Source organism: Hydractinia symbiolongicarpus, chromosome 2, assembly GCF_029227915.1.
Source record: "Hydractinia symbiolongicarpus strain clone_291-10 chromosome 2, HSymV2.1, whole genome shotgun sequence".
Lineage (NCBI taxonomy): Eukaryota > Metazoa > Cnidaria > Hydrozoa > Anthoathecata > Hydractiniidae > Hydractinia > Hydractinia symbiolongicarpus.
The window spans coordinates 30,985,662-30,993,953 of record NC_079876.1 but is presented as its reverse complement, the minus strand read 5'-3'; positions in this window follow the sequence as shown (position 1 = coordinate 30,993,953).

Sequence of the window (8,292 nt, the reverse complement as noted above, 5' to 3'; positions counted from 1 at the left end):
ATAGCTTAGTATTTCTTTTCGTTAATTTTAATGATAACTAGATGAATCGGAAGACAATTTCGACAACGATTTTTGTACCCACAAAGCTTGAAATAGCGAAAGTTTACAACTTCGAATAATATATAGAATTTTTTAAACGTTTTTTTAAACTAAAGTATATTCTGCTTTAAAAGAAGGGTCTATCACACAAATTCGACGAAGTGATGCGAGGTTTCGGATTTACCGTAGGGTGATATTTGAGTCTGTATGTAGCTAGCTATGTTACTCTATATTCTCTGGGGATTTGTCTGTTTACATTTATTGCAAATATTTATGCTGCTATAAGGGTTAAAGTTATACTGTGCTGTTTAAAGCCCGTAGTGAAGGCTTTTTGACCAAAACAGTTTATATTGTATTAGAAGTACAAGATTCTATCGATGAGGGCCTATATGGAATGACAAAAAAAAAGGTCTGCGTTTAATTGGTCCTAAGCCCACTTTCTTTTGTTTGCAACTATAGAATGGTTGTTTTTGAGAATCTGGTATATATTCTCGTCAGTTGTAATAATCGAAAAGATTTCGAATTATAAAGTTGCTAATAAGTTAGCTGACAAAAACCAAAATAACTCCAAATATTATACCTATCCCAATTTTAAAGGCATCGCTCAATATTTCTTTTTGTATAATACTTTTATGAGCTCACGTTATTTATCTGCGGGAAGTTTGTGGTAAGAGACAAACATTGTTGTTCATACTTTCTCGTTTCTTTCTTAATGCGTTTACACAAGATAATGCTGTATGTTGTTAAATAAGCCACACGTCCGGTCACTTATTAATGAAGTAGTTCTCACCATGACTGTGCAAAAATTTGTTTTAATGTTTAATCTAAATGCTTTTTTCTTAGGCTACGTGACAGGGTAATTGACGGAGTAATTGACAGGGTAATTGACAGTGTATTTTAACAGGGTAATTGACCATTTGACAGTTATTGAATTGATTGCCAAAAGAGGAAAAGCAAGAAAACCGATTCTACATTCGTGAACAATTCATATTGTTACAATCTCGCGATTGGAAAAATTAGAATATACCCATATCGCTCATAAGGAACTCTACTGTGGACCTAGTGTTCCAAGCTGTTTAAAAAATCACCTCTATATTAATAGAAAAGTTGCGTAAAGGTTGTCAAAGTCACATGCTTTTAAAGATTACGAAAAACCTTCTTACCTAAAATTCTTACCTAAAACTTGGATCAATTTTCATTTGGTTCAAAACTGGCATAAATTGAAATTTTTTATAAATAAATATAAAAAACACATGTCAAGAAATAATTTGCTGCTCATATCTAATATTTCAAGTATTAAAGTTGCTCAGTAATCTTTCAAATTTTAGTACAGTTAATATAAAATAGTTGCTAGTTTGTTTTTTGAAAAGTACTGCAACTATTCAAAACATTTTGATCGTTATGAAACGCAGAGCACACCAAAAAAAACTGACATTAAAAAGGGGGTGTTACCAATAACTATCATTACCGAAAGTTTAGTCATATCAAATGACAAGTTGCGTATGATTTCCGTACGTATATTGCAAGGAGATGGCGAAACAACTTGATACACACTGCTTTCATAGGTCGTAGTTATGTTAAAGGTCGACTTTTATGAAACGAAAACCTAACAAGAAAACGTTTTATACTTAGTTTTTGTATTTTCCACTGCTGACGAAATGATTTCTTGTTCATAGTAAAAAATTAATTACACATGTTTTTTGGTGCTGTCTTATACTATGTTGAGGATTTAAATACCCGACTGTTTCACTCTTTGTTATCAGTAGTGCAATTGTGCGAAACCGCTTTATACCTATAAATAAACATATTAGTAATTTAGTTGCAACCATACCTTTACCGCAAACTACATGATGTAAGAGCTCCACAAGTTTTTATCAGCTTTCTTATAATTTGTTGTCTGACTGAGAGAAAATAAACATATGAAAATTTCTTGCTTCATACAACACTGTGACTAACGCTATTGCCTTATATTTCAAACAAATGAGAACAAAAACAAACAAAAAATTCGTTCTTCAAAGGGCTTTAAATCAATCGTGACAGAAAGAGAGAAATACTGGGTAAGTTGTCTAGAAATCTGTATATCTTTTCAAAAAAACCTGGGATATTCGAATGTTTTGTTTTCTTTTTGTACATGTATTTATAAAATGGATACAATGAAAGTTAAATCAAACGTTTTCTTTCTTTATCACAACCTGGTTTTTACAACCTTATAACAATTAAATCCTCAGAAAATAATCCTGCTTTCTTCAAACCCAAACAAATAGCTATCATTTGTTTCCTCTATACGGTCAGCGTATCGACCTTGCAAGCTTGGTATATACTTGGGCAACCTTTCTCGGTACAGACGTATTAACATGGCATTCTGAAAAAAACTTAAATTGCATATGTTGAAAAATAATCTAGAAAATTTTGCAAATTCCTCAATGCAAATCCTGTTATGTAAAAGTCAATGAACATTTCAATTAATAACTTCCGAACAAGTTTAATCAACAACGCAGTGAGAATATATTAGTGTTTAGAATCCGTCAAAATACAATTAAACCATTATCACTCAGCATGTAGGGTTTTAAATCTTACTCTCTTGGTCAAGATTTTTTGGAAATGCTGATGGTGGCTGCTTTGATCACAGCTGATCTGAAAAAGAAAAAATCCTCATAAAATAAGAAATATGAATATAGTTTTAGCACAAGCGTTAAACTGGTGATTAAACTATTTGAAGTGGGTGTCAATTTAAAAAAGGCATTCGTTACCACACAGACAAATCAATATGACATTTGATGCACAAAGGCATATAAAAGGTAAATTCCCTTCATTATTTTCATCAACTCATATATACATAATTATTTTATCACTAAGAGCAAAGGAAAGCAAGTTAGTGGAGGCAGAGCCTTCTTCGTACTGGGAGAATTACTATACTTGCTAGCTATAATGCCCTTATCCAGGTTTGATCACTTATATCTCATTTAACAGCTAACATATTAAATAATGACATAATAACAGTGCGTTGACTTAAACCATAGCATCAATTTAGCCAGACTACACTTTCTCAGGCCCATTTCGTTAAAGTAAAAAAGTGAAAGAGCACTGCTAAACAGAAAGACATTGATTTAAAATTACTTTGGTGTGTTTTTAGACCTGTCTGATGGAATTAGCATAACAAGTAATTTTGCATTAACTATACTTTTCAAGTTTCAGAATTTATGTATTTTAAAACAGAAAACGTTTTTTTAAGAATATGAATAATTGCCACAAAGTAATAGGTAAACAATTCGTTTACAAAAAGAGTGATTTAAAAAAGAAAGTGATCTAAGAAGTTAAGTAGGGTAGCTATCTTGTTAGTTCCTAAGGGTACAAAATATACATTTCATGAATGCTTCCGAGGCGAGAAAGTGTCTTGAATTTTATTCAAAATGTTGTCCAAACTTACAGGCTGTTTGCAGCTAATCAAAACCCTTTGAAAACTTTTAAACCAAGCTGAAGGGTGCTCCTATTCTCCAAGAACTGACTTAAGTTGGCTAATCACAACCCAAAATTTTTTGCTTTTCTTATTTTTTAGTAAATAACCGGCTAGCCACCCAGCAGTGCAAGCTAAATGTGGCACACATTTTTCAGTTTGTGGCAGCAAAAATAGTTCTCACCTGAGAAATCACAGTGATCAAACTACACTATAAACAGACACGTGCCTCCTGTTGTTTTTTATAGCTAAAACCATAATGAAAGGAAATAAATAAACGTAAGCTTTTTCTATACCAGTGATACGAAAGCTTCGGAATATCGAATGCTCCTGAGGTGTGAAGTCAACGTCTTTCTGAGCATCGTCATACAGACGTCGGATATCGCTGATGTAGTCCTTCTCTGACTTCAACTTTGTCATGTAGTGTAGACCGTGTCAGGGCTTTGCTTAGTCCGTCATACAAGACCATGAATTATCTCATAAAGCCATCGTAGACACGTTTCATGACCCTTTGTCATCTCTTGTCTTTCAAACACATCCATGGCTACGGGTGTAGGCAGTATCGTCCCAGGCTTGACTGTCTTTCTTGACCCTGCTTCGTCTTGGTATCCTTTCATGCCACGGCTTTTAGCTATCTCACGTAATTTTCGAACGATTCTCGTGTTCATTTTTATTATAGATTTATGCATTGGACTTTTTATCCCTATAAACAAATCTAAAACATCCCTGTAGTCTTATCACACAAATTCGACGTCGTTTTGCTTGTTGCTAATTGTTGCGATGACTGTTGATATTAAAAATGCAGTGGATTTAAAATTATTAACATTTCTTGCTGTTTTTCTGGTGGATTTGGATTTCCTGTAAGTTCAGTTTTGATTCTTTATATATCTAGCTACCTCATCAATTCTCTAGCGAAGTTGTTTGTTTAAATCAATAGCAGTCATTGTGGTTGCTATGAGGTTAAAAGTTAAACCGTGTTGCATAAAGCTCGTAGTGAAGGCTTTTTAGCCAATAAGCGCAGCGAATTTTCCGTATAAACCGCTTGAAAATAGCTATCAGTTAATAAAAATGTATATAAATCTGTAGTTTTTATTGATTCAATTATATTGTATGTAATTTACCTATGGTTTAAAGCTACAGGTTATTCGCAATGATAATTTTAAAATGTCTGGTTATTTAAAGGTATACAGATCATATGGCCGCATTGGTTATGGATAATCTGGTCACCGACGTGTTTGTTCTGGAATAAGACAAGGCAGTGAAACCATTGCTGGAGATGCCTTGGGAGGATTAGGCGGATTAGGTAAGGTTGGTACTCGGGGTGCAGCACAGTCGCTGCTGGTTCCGGTATTGGTAAATTAGGTAGGGTTGGAATCATTGGAGGACAACGATTAGGAGAGGGCAATGTTCTCATTGGATCAGGTCTCGCGGGTATGAGACTCGGTAGATGTGGCTTAGTCGGAGGAAAAGGATACGGAGGATATAAATTGATTGGAGGCCAAGGAATTATTGTATCAGGTCTTGGAGGACGAGGTTTAGTTGGCAAAAATGTTCTTGTTGTTGGTGGTCTTGGAAGACACGGTATAGTCAGAGTCAGATCTGGTCTTGGTATACGTGGATCTATTACAACTGGAAAGGGAATTTCTAGAGGAAATGGACCATATGGAGATGAAGTTGATGAATGAACATATAACATATACTGAATGCTTTTCGGGTTGAAAAGTAATAGATAATTTACACTTGTCTTGTATAATATGGATTGATTATTTTGATGTAAGGAATAGTATTTTCAATAGAGTTTAGTTGTTTTAATCTCCGTTGACCTCGAACTTCCGTTATTCTTATCGTTACTAGTATTGTTAAGGTGTTGACAAAATAATACAAAAAGAAGGATGATTGGTTATGCTACCACGAAACGTTAATTAAATTCTTAGACATAGTGGAATTCAACACCACGCACTTCATATGTCCCTGTTTCAAGTGATAACCTTTGAAAAAACTGAAAAAAGCATATTAAAAAAGCATATTTAAAATGAAAAAAGTTCAAATCAAGTAAAAATGTTAAGTTGGAAGTGAGAAATGAAGCTAGAAGTAAAGAAAGTTTGAAGTACAAAGTAAAGGCTAGAGTTTGAAGTCGATTTGAAATCAGAAATAGTAAGAACTTTGATATTTTTAGACGTTTGTTTTTTATGTCGCTGGAGCAAGCAGGCTCCCTTTTTTTAACAAAAGCCACCCGCCCAAAAGCCTCAAATTCTTAAAGTAGCCATATTTGTTGACATTTTGTTGCATAATTAATGTGTGCCCTGACGCGTAACTAATGTATTTGTCCTAAAATTGAAAATTTACATTGCTATTGTTTCTCTTTATATGTGTTTTACTAAGCATAAATAGCTAGCTTTAGTTTTAGCTAAATGCTTTAAGTTTAAGTATATTTAACTGGCTGTCTTAGCTACTGTTTGCTAGCAATGGTAGCCTCAAGATCCTACTTTTCCCATCCCCCATCATGGCTAGCTCTAACCTATGATGACTCTTTTTTTAATTATCTATAGCTAGCTACCTTACTTTCCAAACTTTTCTTCAAACAAAATCTTTCAAAGACTTGAACTTTTGCAGGATAGTAAAGTAGGATGTATTCTTTTAAGAGTATAATTATTTTCTCATTTCCTGTAAACTTAACAAGGGAACCCAACCAATATGACAAGTGGAATAATTTTTTTCAGAATTTAAAGCGTGTGTTAAGTTATTTTTTTATTGTTTTGTTTCTGACGTATCCTGTTAAACTTTTGTCAGCCTACATGTAAAATGCCAGGTTATTTTTACAGGGGGTGGTAGACATTATTGCCAATTTAAGTGTGTTTATGACTTTGTTTTAATTCATGAGAGGATGGGATGGTTGTTCGTGTTTTTGTTTATGTTGCAAACTGCTGTTTTTTTTTAAATTTTGTGTAAAAAAAAGTCCACATTCAATATATATACTGAAAGAACAAATTCACGTTTCTGTTAAGAATTTTAAAATTGTAGTAATTACTGCGTTTGTTGATACTGAAAAAATTACTAATTGTTCTGACTAAAACTTTTTTGTTTTTTATATTGTATGAAATGCCTGATTTTTCTATATTTTGATGTGTTTCATAACCTTTATGTGGAAGATTTATAGGCAATGGCAATATAGGATATGCTAAATGAACTGATTTTCTTTGATTTGGATATGCTCCTTAAAAACCAATATGTTTTACATTTTGTGTAAACTTTTGTGAGGGCGGACCGTATATATTCTAAAAATAATATATTTGTTCATTCAAAATTTACTCCTTATTCTTTTTTGACATTCACGTTTAAAATGGTTGGTAAAGGTCACTACAGATCATCATACTAAGAAAAACATTTTGTGATCTTAACCAGTTACATAATTTTTACATTTTGTGTATATTTTTGGGGAACAGGATAGTATGTAACCGAATAAATGATTTTCCAGATAAAAATTTGATGTTTTTGACACTTTTGATTAAAATATTAAAGGTTTTCAACGTAATCAAACGTAATCACTTTATAAGATGTAAATATTTGAGATGTGTCATTTCTGACTTTATTATATGATTCTATACATTATTTTGGTCAGCGTTTCAAGCTCTACACATTATAAGCAACGTGTAAACAAATTTTAGAAAAAAAAATGTGTATTGACGGGTCCTGGCAGACGTCATCAAAATACAAGTTACGATTCTCTTTGCCAATGTACTCCTGCCTAAGTAGATTTTACGGTGGAAATTTCTAAAGAAATTTTTATTTGTACTTTAGAGGACTTTTTTGACGTCAGCAAAATTTTAAAATTTTAAAACACTTTATCTCCTTATGCGTTTGCGAACACTTATTTTATCACCGTTTCAATCTGCACGCATTACAGGCAACAGATAAACTACATTTCGCCAATTTTTTTAAGTATGGACTGCTGACGTTAGCAAAATCTACAAAACAACCTAATCTTCTGCCTGAGCGGGTTTTTCCACGGGTCTTATCGACTAGTAAAATAACAGTTAAAAATTTAACTGGATATTTTTAAAACTGATCAGGAAATTCTGGAAATTTCAGAATACAAATCTTGTTATGTATAAACTTGACGATTCTCTGTTATCCTGCCTAAGTTAATTTTTCCACGGGCCTTATCGACTAGTCTTTATATATATTTATATATCTTCATATATATAAAAAAGTATATATGTAATAGTGCATGGGGCATTTCACTGTATATTTCCATAAATTCGATATGATCCACAAAGTTGCTAAAAGGATAGATAATACCCAATTTTTATACCTAGTGAATCGTGTATCTGATACCTTATAAAAGCAGAAATTACGATGAGAGAATGCATTGCCCTAGAGGAAATAATAGGCTTAACACATTCAGATTGCAGGAATTTAAATTTCGTATCTTTAGGATTTATTTTTTTTCAAAAATAATCATAAAAGTGTTCAATGCAATTGTTGGGAAAATACAAAGGGGATTCTTATTTTCATAAAGAACAGAAAATAAATAGTCGGAAATATCTCAAATATTTAATGACTGTTTGAACTTTTTATATAGTTTTAGGGGTCCCCCAAGAATTCTGATTCCCATCACCAAAATTACTGATAGCATAGTCTTGGTGGTTCTTGTTGGTCCGGATTACGAGTTTTTTGTGTTGAAGTTAGAAAAAATGGACGAAACCCTGAGGGTGGAGTATGGTACAAATCTGAATTGAGACAAAAACTTTAAAAAAAAACACCCTTAATGTACCTGGGAAGTAGAAACTCCCTAATCG